Genomic DNA, 19,413 nt, shown 5'->3' on the forward strand with positions numbered 1-19,413 from the left:
TTGTTCACCAAAACAAGTTCTAGTTTTTACAAGTTTTATAAGTATAATAAGATAGCAACTATACAAGAAATTGAACAAGGATTTTGAGAAGTATTTTACCTTGATTATGAAGAGTAAATTTGCTGAGATTAAAGTATGATATGAGAGCATTCAAGTGTGTGTTTTTAGTTTAAGAAAATGTGGAGTAAAAATGAGTTAAAATGGTCCTTATTTATAAGTTTATAATTTTGACTTTTAGTGAAAATATCTAAGATAAGTTAAATTATATTAAGTCATGCATGACATATTAAATTGATTAGGTCATGGATGACATATTACACAAATAATTTCAGATTTCTATTGGTATATACTAATAGTAAATACTTCTAGAAGCTGTGTATAATACGGGTAAAAATACCGTATGTATGCGAGTAGAATTCTTTGAGGAAATTGAATGGAAATACTAGTATAGCTATCCTTTATATGTATTAGTATATTATAAAGTGTATTCAATACTTGTAAGGATGTATTTACACTCGTAATACATTATATGTAAATACATTTTAACATAAGTTAATTACGTCGTTTAAATAGTAATATATATATTGTTTGAAAACTCTTTAAATTAGTAGTATGAAAATATATATATATAATACTTTGTTAATATACTTAATGAGATATTTAATTATCATATTTTCAAGTTAAATATATATAAATCCATATATATACACAATAATTAAACAATTAAACAATTAAATCAAGTTATGACGTTCGTGAATCGTCGGAATAAAAGGGTGACCAAAAGCTTGTGTAAAACTCTTTTTGGAGGTTCGAGATTTATTAAAATTCATTGCTTATCAAGTCGGAATTATATAAATATTAAGTTCAAATTTGGTCAGAAATTTTCGTGTCGTGACACCTGCTAACCGACATTAACAAGATGCATATAGAATATCCCCAAAACAGAATCCTCTCGTCTGTATAACAGAATCCTCTCGTCTGTATAAAAATCGAAGTACTAAAGTATCCGTACCTCAGATGCGGTTTGTTAGGCCCATAGATCTATCTTTAGGATTCGCGTCAATTAGGGGTACTGTTCCCTAATTCTTAGGTTACCAAGCTAAAGGGGTATATTCGGCTTCAATCATTCAACCATATAATGTAGTTTCGATTACTTGTGTCTATTTCGTAAAACATTTATAAAAGCGCATGTATTCTCAGTCCCAAAAATATATATTGCAAAAGCATTTAAAAAGGGAGTAATGAAACTCACAATACTGTATTTTGTAGTAAAAATACATATGACGTCATTGAACAAGTGCAATGTTGGCCTTGGATTCACGAACCTATATTAATTATATATTTATATGTTTGACCAATATCTGTCTAACAATTTAGGTCAAGTCGTAGTGTATCACAATCCTAATACTCGAGACTAAATATGTAAAAGTCAACAAAAGTCATATTGACTAAAATGTCTTCCAAAATTTATACATGATTATTATATAGTTTAAATATAGTCGTTTTATTTATTTAAATATTTTTAATAGATTTTATTAAAGTAAATAATATAGTTCTTTTATTAATAAAGAAAATTTTATATTAAATTTTATATACTTTTATATATCTTAAGTAATAAAATTTATAAAGTTCATTTAATATCATAAAAATAATATAATAGGTATTATTAATGTAATTATATTATATGTAGTAAAATATCTTTGTATCACATATTTATTTGATAAAATAATATTGATAATAATAATAAGTAAAAGTTGTATTATTTTGTAATAATTATTATTATTCTACTAATAAAAATATCAATAATTATATTTTCTAAAAATGATAAAATGATAATTTTTATTAACAATAGTAGTACTAAAATGATAATAATAATGATGTTTCATATTAACAATGATATTTTTATTAAAAATAATAACTTTAGTAAAAATGATAGTTTTAATATTAATAATACTTTTAATAATAATAATAATAGTAAAATAATGAAAACGATATTTTTTCTTTAAATCAATATCTTACAATATCTTAATTTCATCATGATACTCATACTCATTATTTCCTAATCGCTTCATTTAATAGCTTTTAGTCATCTTTTATATAGCGTTCATATTAATAATAATAATAGTAATCATAATAATTAGATGTTACTAATATTAGTTTTAATTATAATAATACTAATAATAATAATATTAATGATAATACTAATAACTATTTGAATGATAATAATAATAATAATAATTATAACCGTAACGATAATAACGGTAGTAATAATAATAAAAATAACAATAATATCTTTTATTAATAACGACAATGATAATAATAATAATAATAATAATAATAATAATAATAATAATAATAATAATAATAATAATAATAATAATAATTAGATTATAACGACGATAATAATAATCATTTTTAATAATAATACAAAAATTCAATTGACTATAACTTCTAAACCGTTTATCGAAACCATTCGATATCTAAATGAAAAGTTCTCAAATTTTCGCTAGCTTTCCAATGACATGCATATCATATACCTTATCTTAATAGCATATGTATTTAATTCAAGATTTGACATAACCTATATAACGATAATAACAAACGTATAAGCATGCATAATCCTATATATATACTCGAGCACTAGTCAGGGATACACTAATAATATATAAAAGTTAAGTTATAAGTGCTCACGTATCAATATTGAGATTCAATATTGCAGGAAAAGTACGTAGACGCAACGGAGATGATAAACACTAGTTTGACTCATGAGCAATACTCCCGAACCATACCCATAACCTCCATAGCTATAACCCATAATTTTCTTAGCTCTATCCCGCTCGAAAAACAATTTCGAAATCACTCGGACAGCACTCCGTCGTAATATTTTATGTATACTAATAATATCTTGAAATAATATGGAGTATATATATATATATATATATATATATATATATATATATATATATATATATATATATATATATATGTAAATCGATTGAGAGAGTTTAGAGAAAAATATTTTCAAGTTTCTATGAAATAATGAAACCTATTGAATTCTATTTATAATAGATTTTTGAATTATTAAAGTGAATTATTAAAGTATGAATTATTAAAGTGAATTATTAAAGTATGAATTATTAAAGTGAATTATTAAAGTATGAATTATTAAAGTGAATTATTAAAGTATGAATTATTAAAGTGAATTATTAAAGTTAAGGTAAAGTAAAAATAAAGTAAAGGTAAAGTTTAAGTATAGTAAAAGTATAAAACTATGTACGTATAATACGCGTATAAATATATATAATATTAATTTAAATCGTTATATATATTTAATAAAATAAAATATAAATATCGTTATCTTTATCATACTGGTTAAGTAATGAGTTGTCAAAAGTGGTTCTAGATATTTATAAAAGTTATATACGTTTTAATAATAAAGTTCTTTTTAAACTGAAAACGTTTTTGTACGTTTGAAACTAAATCAAATAAATATGATAATTTTGTTTTCCAAAACTAAATATATTTAAGAATCATTTTGTTTAAAGGTTAAAATAATGGAAATCGTTATATCATAAAACGTTTTAGAAAAGTAAAATCATATATATTCATAATAGGTTTCAAGTTTTTAAATTACAGTCTGTTGGTGAAGCATGCGATAAAGTTCAAAGGTTAAATAAATGTATGAAATCATCTTAATGAAAAATATCGAGTTACTTAACTTGATGATATCCAACATCTAAGTTATTTACACTCCACGTTCTTACTTATAAATCACTTTACCATTTTCCGAATGTTGTCAAAAAGAATAGATTTCTTAAATCACAGTGGACCTCATAACATAGGCCCGTAATCATATCACAATGTATCTGATCAATCAATCATTTGATATTATCTTCTAATTCCATCGATAAACATATTGAAACAAATACATTCATGTAAAGTATTATACGTTTAATACTTTATTAATATTCTCAAGTTATAATATATATATACATATTTATTTATATATAACGGTTCGTGAATCGTCGGAATTTGGTCGAGGTTATAATGAATGTATGAACACAATTTAAAATTCTTGAGATTTAACTTAACAAACTTTGCTTATCGTGTTTGAATAATACAAAGATAAAGTTTAAATTTGGTTGGAAATTTCCAGGTTGTCACAATTTCTGAAGATATTTTCATAACTATTCTTATCTGAAATCACTCATCCCTTCGCGATATCAGTGATACATCAGAAAGAAAACTGTTTTAGTTTCTAAATTCTGAAAAATTCAAATTTAAAATATGAATGTTTTTAAAGTAGTGTTGGGAACTGAAGCATGAGTTAGTATAATATAATGACACTTGATCAACGTGATCATATTACAGTAAGTCATGCTGAGTTTCTAATGGAAAGTGATGATTCACAGACCATAACGTCATCATATACCATGTTACACGACTCTTACATTCTACCTAATCTCCAAACATATCGAGAACATATCTTCCTGATAGTTCTATCTTTTCTCCTGAATTCTGATAATTTGACAAGTCAGATTGTGCTATTACCATTTCTTTCTTATAACATTAACTATGTTCATTCCGATCTACGAATTCTGGACCATTATTCGCTTGACTTAAAGTCGAGAAGAGAAAACAAAAGTATGGGACTCCGAAATATAAGAGAAGAAATAAAGCTCAACAACAACTCAGAAATTACAAACCGTGTATATCAATGCAGATAGCAATATAAAGACACGGGAGAACTAGAAACACTATAAACCCAAGAGTATAGTAGAAGTAAATAGATTCCTCCAGAGGCAGATGAAAAAGAAGAAAGACAGATATAAAAGTTAGGAGTATATCAAGAATCAAAATAGGATGGAGCATATTGACGAATGCTTTAAAGTATGAATTGATGGAGAAAGAATAGAAGGTGTAAGTTGTGGGAATAAGGAAACGAAGGGTGTGATGACCCGGGAATTTCCGACCAAATTTAAACTTGATCTTTATATGTTTCTGACACAATAAGAAAAGTCTGTAATGTTGAAGTCTCAAAAACTTTGAATTGTGTTCATTTACCCTTTGACGATTCCCGACGATTCACGAACGGTTATGTGTAAATAAATAAATAAATAAATATATATATATATATATATATATATATATATATATATATATATATAAGTGTATATATAATATTTTGAATTAATAAAATATAATTTAATTATTGGAGTTAAAGATGTAAAATAATAAAACAGAATCATTTAAGTAATTATTAAAAATGAATTTACATATATAAAGATATATGATTTCTATGTATAATTATTATTATATGCATATTGTAATGTATATTAATTTGTATAAAAATTTAATACTCAATATAAGTTATAGTGTAAAGTATATATATATTTATGGTACATAATCAAAAGTATGTAATACAAATATATTAAATTTAATTATAAATAAAGTTGCATTGTTTTTACTTTCAATATTAATACTAGTATTGTTAATATTATTTAAAAGATACGAATTTGATATATATATATATATATATATATATATATATATATATATATATATATATATATATATATATATATATATATAAAGTATTAAAGTATTATCATGACTAATATTATTAGTATTAGTATAAGTAATATTATTATAATTATTATTATTATAATTAATAATATTATAATTAGTAATATTATAGTTAGTGTTATTATTATCATTAATAACAATATTATTATCATCATTATATTGTTATAAATTTTTATTGTTATATAGTACAATATTAAGAATGTTATTATTATTATTAATTAATAAGATTAATTAAAATATATATAAAAAACAGGAATATAATAAATTCAGCTATATAAATATGGATGTAAATATAAAATAATTCGAGTAATGCATTAAGAACAAATATATATTAATTACGCGTAAAGAAATACCATTATCAGTGTATATCTGTTTCTGCATCGCTGTATACCCGTGAACTCATGTCGACATTCCTCCCTATAAGTCAATCGAATTGCAGTAATAATTGAAAAACATTTTCATTACTCACTACTATTATCCAACGTGATCTTTATCAATTATTGATCTGAGAATTTAAACAGAATTTTTAAAACAAAAACCTCCCGTCTCTGTTATGTAACTTTTTGGCCAAATCATGGTTTTGTATTCAATTTAAAAATCTGATAATGCAATCTTGTTGTAAATGCTTCATTAAAACTATCTAGAAAGTCTCGATTTCCAATTTTTCATATTGAGTTCAAATTTTACGAGTCAAGGTTATGAAGTAAAAAGTCAAACGAGTGTTCTTGAATCAAATTCGTGATACCTGTTGCAATTACGGTTCAATTGATAATTTTAAAAGTTTTTAGGAGTGTTTTGCAACCAAATTCGTGTTATAACATTTGGCCATAACGTCCTCTAATTCAATATCAATTATTATTATTTTAAAACCCGTACAATAGCAGCGTTTTTTTTTCAATTTATATATATATATATATATATATATATATATATATATATATTTTATTTCACTCAAGAATCAAATTGGGTTGATCATATTACGTATGCAAGTCCTTAAAACAAATCCCTTTGAATTGCTGTTATGGTTATTGTTAATTTCGGTCGTGTATTATAAAGAGGAAGGAGAAGAGAAGAAACAGAAGCATAGACGGGCTATATTTATTAAATTGGGTATAATTACAGAAATAGAGGTTCGGCTGGATAGTTTCGGGTTTGTGCAATTAACCGAGAGGTCTCGGGTTCGAGCCTGGTCTTCGGCAATCTTTTTAGAAAAGTTTTTTTTTAAAAGGTATACATTTATATTTCATCTTTATTATTAGTATTATTATTATTAGTAATATTATATTATTATTATTATTGATATTGATATTGTTATTGTTTTTGTTATTGATTATTATTATCATTATTAGTAATTATTGTTGTTGTGATGTAAATTATTATTATCCCTAGATATAATTAAACAAATACCATTATCATTAATATAATTGATATTATTAATAATATTGATACTACTAAGTAACATTAGTAAGTGTTGTTAATATCATTTATAGTATTGATATAAGTATTATTATGATTATGATTATTTTTAGTTATTGTTATTATTATTATGATAATTGTTATTACCCTTAATATATTAGAAGAATTATTATCATTGATCACCTTAAAAGTATTATCAATATCGTCAATATTAGCATAAGTATTATAATTACCATTAGTATTATTATTATTTTTATTGTATAACCAATATTATTACCTTTACTAGTAATATCACTAAATAATATTATTATTAATATTTTCATTAGTAATAAGATTGTTATTATTACTATTATCATTAATACTAATAAAAGTTATCATTTATTATCAACTTAATTAAAAATCACAATTATGACTAATAATACTATTATCGTTATTACCAACATCATTATCATTACTAGTATTATTATTAAGTAATATTATCATTAATATTATCATTAGTACTATTATAAGTATTACTAATATTATTAAACTTACCATTTTAGTAGTATTATCAATATTATGACTATGGTTAGAATTATTATTAGTATTAGTAAATCATTATTTTTTTAAAACTGTCATTAATAATAAAATTAATATTTTTACGCATATTATCATTAATAGAATTATTAATATTATTATCTTATTAACAATATTAAGTATAATAATTATTATCATTCTACCACTATTAAGATTATTTTGGTATTAATATAATTACTATTATTGATATACAAATAATATGTTTAATATATATATGACATAACAACAAATAATATATTTACATACAAAATAAATATATGAAACATATATATATTATTAATATAAAAAGGATATAACTAATAAATTTATATATATATTTGTTCAATTACAACTATGTATATTAATAAATATACAATTGATATAGGTTCGTGTATCCGAGGCCAACCCTGCATTGTTCAATATCGTCATATGTATTTTTACTACAAAATACATTACTGTGAGTTTCATTTGCTCCCTTTTTAAATGCTTTTTCAATATATTTTTGGGACTGAGAATACATGTGCTGCTTTAAAAATGTTTGACGAGATAGACACAAGTACTTAAAACTACATTCAATGGCTAGATTATTAAACCGAATATGCCCCTTTTTAGTCTGGTAATCTAAGAATTAGGGAACAGACACCCTAATTGACGCGAATCCTAAAGATAGATCTAGCGGGCCCAACAAGCTCCATCCAAAGTACCGGATGCTTTAGTACTTCGAAATTTATATCATGTCCGAAGGAGGATCCCGGAATGATGGGGATATTCTTATATGCATATTGTGAATGTCGGTTACCAGGTGTTCAATCCATATGAATGATATTTTTGTCTCTATGCATGGGACGTATGTTTATGAGAAATGGAAATATGAAATCTTGTGGTCTATTAAAATTATGAAATGATTATTTATGTTAAACTAATGAACTCACCAACCTTTTGGTTGACACTTTAAAGCATGTTTATTCTCAGGTACGAAAGAAATCTTCCGCTGTGCATTTGCTCATCTTAGAGATATTACTTGGAGTCATTCATGACATATTTCAAAAGACGTTGCATTCGAGTCGTTGAGTTCATCAAGATTATTATTAAGTCAATTATAATAAGATATATTACGAAATGGTATGCATGTTTTCAACTTTCGATGTAATGAAAGATTGTCTTTTCAAAAACGAATGCAATGTTTGTAAAATGTATCATATAGAGGTCAAGTACCTCGCGATGTAATTAACTGTTGTGAATCATTTATAATCAATATGGACTTCGTCCGGATGGATTAGGACGGGTCTCTATAGTTGGTATCAGAGCGGTGGTCTTAGCGAACCAGGTCTTGCATTAGAGTGTCTAACTAGTAGTTGTTTAGATGCATTAGTGAGTCTGGACTTCGACCATGTCTGCATGTCAAAAGTTTTGCTTATCATTTCCAGTCAGAAATCATCTGTTTATCATCCTTAGAAAATTACCTGCTTATCATTTTTAGTCTAGACACATCCTACTGCAATGATTGCATGAATAGTGTATAGACAAAAATTTGTATCTTAGTGTATCTGTTAATTCATATCTTAGCATATCTGTTACTGTAGACTTTGCCTGACAACTTCCGTAGATTCCTTCGTAACTTATGGGATTTTAGTATTATATATGCATATGTAAATTATGTATTGCAGGGTACTAATCTACATCCTATAATCTATTTCTTATCGAAAATCCTTCATCTGATCGTACGAGATGAATCCCTCAACCAGTTCGAGTCCCTCTGATTTCGATAGCAATTCCGATAGATATTCCGACAGCTATTCCGACATGGATATTTACCTAAGCTCCGAAAGCGGTGTCACCAGAATGAATTAATCAATCAGCCATCCCCAATTCATCCGATGGGTTCGTAGTCGGCTAAGCCAACAGAGACAAGAAGAAAGCGATCCTTTCCTTTCCACCAACCGAATTTACCTCTTGGCGATGAACCTGAAACACTTACCGGCGAACCTGTTTGTAATACTATTTTCTCTCTCATTTCCCGAATATCTCGTCATGATTACATACTATCTCAGAATCTAAACCTTATTCATTCACTCGTTCTTACCGACAATCATCCCGGAGTAATCGAAGAAGTCAACGAACTTCGCGCTCAAGTAATTAATTTGGAAAACGTGGTGCAAAACCTACCAGCTTCAACAACAGCACCGGCAACACCAGTACCACCAACAACCCAAGTCTCAACATCACACGTCTCAACATCTCATTCCGTACCTCGAGTATAATCATCGTTCGACGTATCGTTCTATCTCATTTATCTTCGTTTGACATGGCGAATATGTAATCTCTAAAGTTTTAGAGATTATTTATTCTAGTTCTAACCGAAAACTAAATGAGTTTAATATTAAGTTAACTCATTAAATCCATGATTACATCTGAAGAAAATATATATGTATATATGTTTTCATAAAGATTGTAATTAAAAAAATTCTTTTGTACAAACTGTTAATGGTGAAAATATTTTAACGGGTAGGTAATACCCAAGGGATATTTAAGATTTCATATTAATAAGTTTCATTGTACGTTCTTCGAATCTGATTCAACAGTCATTTAATATCGTACTTACATCCACAGGTATACGTATCCGTTCACCACTTAATAACCATTTTCATTCAATTTCATATTTGGATTTTGACCTATCAGAATCCAACAAGTGGCATAATGAAGAAAACATTTGACAAAATAAAAATTATTAGAAACAGACAAATTAACTATGAGGAATTTTGTTAAGAATCCACGCTAACTGTTCCTAGCTAATTGTTCCTAGCTAACTGATTACATTTTATATATCGCAATATAATTATCGCAATTTATATTCTCGCAATTTTATTTATCGTCATTTAATTTCTGTTATTTACTTTATGCACTTTATTTATCGTCATTTAATTTCTGTTATTTATTTTACACTCTTTAAATATCAGGACACGTATACCAGGTTTTGACATATCATATCGACGCATATATATATATATATATATATTATTTGGAATCACCATAGACACTCTATATGCAGTAATGATCGAGTTCTCTATACAGGGTTGAGGTTGATTCTACAATAATATATATACTTTGAGTTGTGATCGAGTCTGAGACATGTACACGGGACACGATACGTATTAATTAATTCGAATATTATATATTAAATTATATATGAATTATTGGACTGTAAACTGTGGACTATCGACTGTGGACTAATGACATTAGACAACTAAAATGAATTAAAATATTGATTATAACATATGAAACTAAACATTTCTTCAAGTTTGCCACTTGATTTCATTCTAAACCTCATTTATATCTTGAAGATTACAATCTGCGTCCAAACCTTTCATGATCCTTGAAAACACCTCAATCGAGAGGATGAACCAACCGCACTTCATTTACGGGAGAAAAGATTAATGTATATAGTTATGCACCTGAAAAACTCTCGGAACCTGAACAAACGTTTGACACGTATCTGTGCTAACTCCATTGGCGTTGTTATTATCGAAAATAACTTTTCATTCCCTTTTCAAATTAGCCAATTTTGTCACAGCCCCAGCAAATCAACATGGACCCTTCATTCGAACAAACCTTATTATAACTTTGATATTGTTACCGGAGAACCTTTTATATTCCACCATATTACCGTCAGCGTTTAATCATCTAAAAACACAATTCTCCTGAAACTACCTCGGATTGATAACCGATGATTCAAATATCGTAGCATTAAATGCAGAGGAAACAGAAAAATTGTAGATGGTCTAAACAGCCAAAAGTTTGACGATAAAGAAGGGAGTGTTAGGAACGCTCGGTAGAAAATTTGGTACTGAAAAATAGATTGAGCAAACCATGAAGGAGATCAAGGTCAAATACAAGGACCATACCGTATATACAAAGAACCCAGGTAATTCTGGATCCGATGAAACCTTCAACGAATATCTTGCTCCGTACTCATGTTAAAATCTTGCGGAAAATCTTTCTTCATCAACCATCGAACTTAGAAATTCAAAAATATCATCATAAATATATTCGATATTTCTGAAGATATTTTCATAAATATTCTCATCCGAAATTATTTATCTCTTCGTACTATCTACATTATATCATAAAGGAAACTACTTTAGTTTCTAAAATTCTTTAAAATTCGAATTTGAATTATGAATGATTTTGAAGTAGTGTAGGAAATTGATGCATGAATTAGTATAATATAATGACACTTGATTAACGTGATTATATTACAGTAGGTCATGCTGAGTTTCTAATGAAACATGATGATTCACAGATCATAATGTCATCAGGTGCCATGTTACATGACTCTTACATTCTATCTAATCTCCAAACATATCGAGAACATATCTTCCTGATAGTTCTATCTTTTCTTTAAAAATTCTGGTAATCTAACCAATCAAGATCGTGCTAATATAATCTCTCTTTTAGAACATCAGTCATGTTCATTCGAAACTCCGTACTTACGAATTCTGGACCGTTGCTTGCTTTACTAGAGGTCGAGAGGATAATAAAAAGGAAAAAATATCCAAAATATAAGAGAAAATATAAAGCCCAATAACAACAAGGAGGTTACAAACCATGGATATTAATACGAATAGCAATATAAAGACACGGTATAATTAAGAATAGTATCACCCTAAGGTAATAGTAGAAGTAAACAGATTCTTCTGGTGGAAGATTGAAAAGAAGGATGACAGAAATGATAATTAGAAAAATATCAAGGATTAGAACTGGATTAAGCATTTTCAAAATCTTTTGGATGTATGAACTAAGAAAGAAAGTATAGGAATGGTGAGAATAATGGAACGGAAGAGTTTAATTTATAATGGAAATATCAAACAGAGTAATCAAAGCAGATCACCGTATTTAATTAGAGAGATCTTAATTTCCTTATTCGCCGAAGAATCAGATCTTATAGATTTCCAAGATTTTCTTTTAAATCCCTTGAATTCCGGAATTCAACCAAGGCAACGTCAAAAGTTAAAACGAAACTTCATTTATTCATTTCACTCTTTTGTGATAGCTTCATTCATGCTCTTCGAATAATCGAATTATTTTATCTGTATTATTCAATAATGATAAAACTCTATTTATCAGCTCATATTTGTCAGGAAAACATATTTATTGTTAGTTATGACGACCTCACTCAAATTTCGGGATGAAATTTCTTTAACGGGTAGGTACTGTGATGACCCGGGAATTTCCGACCAAATTTAAACTTGATCTTTATATGTTTCCAACACAATAAGCAAAGTCTGTAATGTTGAAGTCTCAAAAACTTTGAATTGTGTTCAATTACCCTTTGACGATTCCCGACGATTCACGAACGGTTATGTGTAAATAAAAATGTAAATATATATATATATATATAAATAAAAGTGTATATATAATATTTTGAATTAATAAAATATAATTTAATTATTGGAGTTAAAGATGTAAAATAATAAAACAGAATCATTTAAGTAATTATTAAAAATGAATTTACATATATAAAGATATATGATTTCTATGTATAATTATTATTATATGCATATTGTAATGTATATTAATTTGTATAAAAATTTAATACTCAATATAAGTTATAGTGTAAAGTATATATATATATATATATATATATTTATGGTACATAATCAAAAGTATGTAATACAAATATATTAAATTTAATTATAAATAAAGTTGCATTGTTTTTACTTTCAATATTAATACTAGTATTGTTAATATTATTTAAAAGATACGAATTTGATATATATATATATATATATATATATATATATATATATATATATATATATATATATAACGTATTATAGTATTATCATGACTAATATTATTAGTATTAGTATAAGTAATATTATTATAATTATTATTATTATAAATAATAATATTATAATTAGTAATATTATAGTTAGTGTTATTATTATCATTAATAACAATATTATTATCATCATTATATTGTTATAAATTTTTATTGTTATATAGTACAATATTAAGAATGTTATTATTATTATTAATTAATAAGATTAATTAAAATATATATAAAAAACATATATATAAAAAACAGGAATATAATAATTCAGCTATATAAATATGGATGTAAATATAAAATAATTCGAGTAATGCATTAAGAACAGATATATATTAATTACGCGTAAAGAAATACCATTATCAGTTTATATCTGTTTCTGCATCACTGTATACCCGTGAACTCATGTCGACATTCCTCCCTATAAGTCAATCGAATTGCAGTAATAATTGAAAAACATTTTCATTCCTCACTACTATTATCCAACGCGATCTTTATCAATTATTGATCTGAGAATTTAAACAGAATTTTTAAAACAAAAACCTCTAGTCTCTGTTATGTAACTTTTTGGCCAAATCATTGTTTTGTATTCAATTTAAAAATCTAATAATGCAATCTTGTTGTAAATGCTTCATTAAAACTATCTGGAAAGTCTCGATTTCCAATTTTTCATATTGAGTTCAAATTTTACGAGTCAAGGTTATGAAGTAAAAAGTCAAACGAGTGTTCTTGAATCAAATTCGTGATACCTGTTGCAATTATGGTTCAGTTGATAATTTTAAAAGTTTTTAGGAGTGTTTTGCAACCAAATTCGTGTTATAACATTTGGCCATAACGTCCTCTAATTCAATATCAATTATTATTTTTTTAAACCCGTGCAGCAGCAGCGTTTTTTTTTTCAATTTATATATATATATTTTTTTTTATTTCACTCAAGAATCAAATTGGGTTGATCATATTACGTATGCAAGTCCTTAAAACAAATTCCTTTGAATTGCTGTTATGGTTATTGTTAATTTCGGTCGTGTATTATAAAGAGGAAGGAGAAGAGAAGAAACAGAAGCATAGACGGGCTATATTTATTAAATTGGGTATAATTACATAAATAGAGGTTCGGCTGGATGGTTTGGGGTTTGTGCAATTAACCGAGAGGTCTCGGGTTCGAGCCTGGTCTTGGGCAATCTTTTTAGAAAAGTTTTTTTTTTAAAAGGTATACATTTATATTTCATCTTTATTATTAGTATTATTATTATTATTAGTAATATTATATTATTATTATTATTATTATTGATATTGATATTGTTTTTGTTTTTGTTATTAATTATTATTATCATTATTAGTAATTATTGTTGTTGTGATGTAAATTATTATTATCCCTAGATATAATTAAATGAATACCATTATCATTAATATAATTGATATTATTAATAATATTGATACTACTAAGTAACATTAGTAAGTGTTGTTAATATCATTTATAGTATTGATATAAGTATTATTATGATTATGATTATTTTTAGTTATTGTTATTATTATTATGATAATTGTTATTACCCTTAATATATTAGAAGAATTATTATCATTGATCACCTTAAAAGTATTATCAATATCGTCAATATTAGCATAAGTATTATAATTACGATTAGTATTATTATTATTTTTATTGTATAACCAATATTATTACCTTTACTAGTAATATCACTAAATAATATTATTATTAATATTTTCATTAGTAATAAGATTGTTATTATTACTATTATCATTAATACTAATAAAAGTTATCATTTATTATCAACTTAATTAAAAATCACAATTATGACTAATAATACTATTATCGTTATTACCAACATCATTATCATTATTAGTATTATTATTAAGTAATATTATCATTAATATTATTATTAGTACTATTATAAGTATTACTAATATTATTAAACTTACCATTTTAGTAGTATTATCAATATTATGACTATGGTTAGAATTATTATTAGTATTAGTAAATCATTATTTTTTTAAAACTGTCATTAACAATAAAATTAATATTTTTACGCATATTATCATTAATAGAATTATTAATATTATTATCTTTTTAACAATATTAAGTATAATAATTATTATCATTCTACCACTATTAAGATTATTTTGGTATTAATATAATTACTATTATTGATATACAAATAATATGTTTAATATATATATATATATATGACATAACAACAAATAATATATTTACATACAAAATAAATATATGAAACATATATATATTATTAATATAAAAAGGATATAACTAATAAATTTATATATATATCTGTTCAATTACAACTATGTATATTAATAAATATACAATTGATATAGGTTCGTGAATCCGAGGCCAACCCTGCATTGTTCAATATCGTCATATGTATTTTTACTACAAAATACATTACTGTGAGTTTCATTTGCTTCCTTTTTAAATGCTTTTGCAATATATTTTTGGGACTGAGAATACATGCGCTGCTTTAAAAATGTTTGACGAGATAGACACAAGTACTTAAAACTACATTCTATGGCTGGATTATTAAACCGAATATGCCCCTTTTTAGTCTGGTAATCTAAGAATTAGGGAACAGACACCCTAATTGACGCGAATCCTAAAGATGGATCTATCGGGCCCAACAAGCCCCATCCAAAGTACTGGATGCTTTAGTACTTCAAAATTTATATCATGTCCGAAGGAGGATCCCGGAATGATGGGGATATTCTTATATGCATATTGTGAATGTCGGTTACCAGGTGTTCAATCCATATGAATGATATTTTTGTCTCTATGCATGGGACGTATGTTTATGAGAAATGGAAATATGAAATCTTGTGGTCTATTAAAATTATGAAATGATTATTTATGTTAAACTAATGAACTCACCAACCTTTTGGTTGACACTTTAAAGCATGTTTATTCTCAGGTACGAAAGAAATCTTCCGCTGTGCATTTGCTCATCTTAGAGATATTACTTGGAGTCATTCATGACATATTTCAAAAGACGTTGCATTCGAGTCGTTGAGTTCATCAAGATTATTATTAAGTCAATTATAATAAGATATATTACGAAATGGTATGCATGTTGTCAACTTTCGATGTAATGAAAGATTGTCTTTTCAAAAACGAATGCAAAGTTTGTAAAATGTATCATATAGAGTTCAAGTACCTCACGATGTAATTAACTGTTGTGAATCGTTTATAATCGATATGGACTTCGTCCGGATGGATTAGGACGGGTCTCTACAAAGGGAGTGGATTTATAGTGTAATATCAGACAGAGCAATCGAGACAGATCATCGCATTTAACCAAAGAGGATTCTAATTTCCTTAATAATCGAAGAATCAAATCTTATTACGAAGATTTTCTCTAAATCCCTTGAATTCCGAAAATCAACCAAGACTACGTCACCAGTTAAGACAAACTGCATTTATTCTTATCACTCTTTTGTGATAGCTTCACTCGTACTCTTCACATAAACGAATTGTTTTATCCACATTACTCAATGTTGATAAAACTCTATTTATCAACTCATATTCGTCATGAAAACATACTTATTATCAGCCACGACGATCTCAATCAAATTTCGGGACGAAATTTATTTAACGGGTAGGTACTGTGACGACCCGGAAATTTCCGACCAACTTTAAACTTAATCTTTATATGTTTCCGACACGATAAGCAAAGTTTGTAATGTTGAATCTCAAAAACTTTGGAACTACATTCATGTATTCATTTACCCTTTTGACTGTGCTCGACGATTCACGAACATTTATGTGTATATAGATATGTATATATAATATATAATTATAGTAATTGAAAACGTTAACAAAGTATTAGATGTATAATACTTTACATGAACATATTTGTTTCAATATATTTATCGACGGAATTAAAAGATAATATCAAATAATTGAATTATCAGATACATTGTGATATGATTACGAGTCTCTGTTGTGAGGTCCACTTTGATTTAGGAAACCTTTCCTTTTTAATGATATTCAGAATTATTGGTAAAGTGTCAATTAACGGGAACTAGACAAGGGTTAGTAGATTTCCTGTTCGATGTCCTATATATGCATCAACTATTTAACTTTCATATTACTTAGTGTGAAAGTAAAGATATGGAAGATAGATAACTTAGAAAATAGAAATCGACGTTTTACCTTAAAATGATTTCATTACGTTCATTTAACCTTTGGACTTTATCCCATGCTTCATCAACAAACGGTAATTTAAAAATTTGAAACCTATTATGAGTATATATAATTTTAATTTTCTAAAATGTTTTATGATATAATGATTTCCATTATTTTAACCTTTTAACAAAATGATTCTTAGATATATTTAGTTTTGAAAAATAAAATTATCATATTTATTTGATTTAGTGTCAAACGTACAAAAACATTTTGCGTTTAAAAAGAATTTTATTATTAAAACGTTTAATAAGATAATTTGTTTATGAATTTTGAAGAATTTAATTAAAACTTTACATTATAACTTACAATATATATATATATATATATATATATATATATATATATATATATATATATATATATATATATATATATATATATAGTGTTTCAAAAACGTAAACGTGATACGACATAATATTTTCTATCATTTAAACGATTATAAATGAACATTGAAATATAATTATTTTTAAAAAACTAAAATATTATATTATTAAATAAATATTTTAATTATATACAAATTTATATTTTAAATGAAGATATATATATATATATATATATATATATATTACAAAGTGATTAAATATTAACTAGATACAAAACATTTTGATTTAAATCGTATATATAAATAACGAGAAGTTGAATTAAAGAAGCAAATGACCAAACACTCGAACGTTCAAGTTACATTTCAAGTGATATAGTTCATTGATAATTTAAGTCTATATTTTGACAAAGGTACGAATCATGAAACGTAAAGTACAAGTTTTCTAAGAGTACGTAACGATGTTCGATAAACCGGAACCGAGACATAAACCGTTTTCCAACGTACAAGTCATCAGAACTAATTTTATGTTTTAACTTTGCACTAGAATATAATATTATATATGTATAATTATATAAATTAAATATATATATTATTATATAATAAAAAAACGTCGGCAGCATGATTGATCAAGGGAATGAGCTGGACAGTACAGTGCCGCGATCGCGGCCAAATTGGACACAGAAGCTCCGCAATCGCGGAGCATTGGATTCCGGTTTCAACCTATAAAGCTCGATCGTTTTTGCTGCCGAATCCATTATCTCTTCTCTCAATCTCTCAATCTATAATATATATTTATTATTATTATTATTATTATTATTATTATTATTATTATTATTATTATTATTATTATTATTATTATTATTATTATTATTATTAATATTATTATTAATCGTATTATTATTAGTAGTAGTATTATTATTAGTATATACATAAAATACTACGACGGAGTGCTGTTCGAGTAAAACGGGTTTTCAAATGGCTTAAGCTTTGGGATATATGAGTTATAGCTATGGAGGTCATGAGTATGGTTCATGGATTTTGTTCGTGAGGTCAACTAGTGTTTATCATCTCCGTTGCGTCTACGCACTTTCCTGCAATATTGAATCTCAATATTGATACGTGAGCACTCATATCTTATCTTTTATATATAAATAGTGTATCAATGTCTAGTGCTCGAGTATATATGTTTATGCATGCTTGTATGCTTAAGTTCGTCGTTAAATAGTTTATGATAAATTACAAATTTAATACATATGCTACTGAGATAAGGTATATGATATGCATGTCGTTGGAAATCTGGCGAAAAATTAATAACTTTTCATTTGGAAATCGTATGGTTTCAATGAACAGGTTAAAAGATATGGCCAACTGAATTATTATTAATTTTAGTATTATTATTAAAATGATTGCTATTGTTATTACTATCGTCTTTATTATCGTCGTTATTATTATTATCTAATAATAATAATTATTATTATTATTATCATT

This window comes from Rutidosis leptorrhynchoides, chromosome 3 (assembly GCF_046630445.1).
Source record: "Rutidosis leptorrhynchoides isolate AG116_Rl617_1_P2 chromosome 3, CSIRO_AGI_Rlap_v1, whole genome shotgun sequence".
NCBI classification, from domain to species: Eukaryota; Viridiplantae; Streptophyta; class Magnoliopsida; order Asterales; family Asteraceae; genus Rutidosis; species Rutidosis leptorrhynchoides.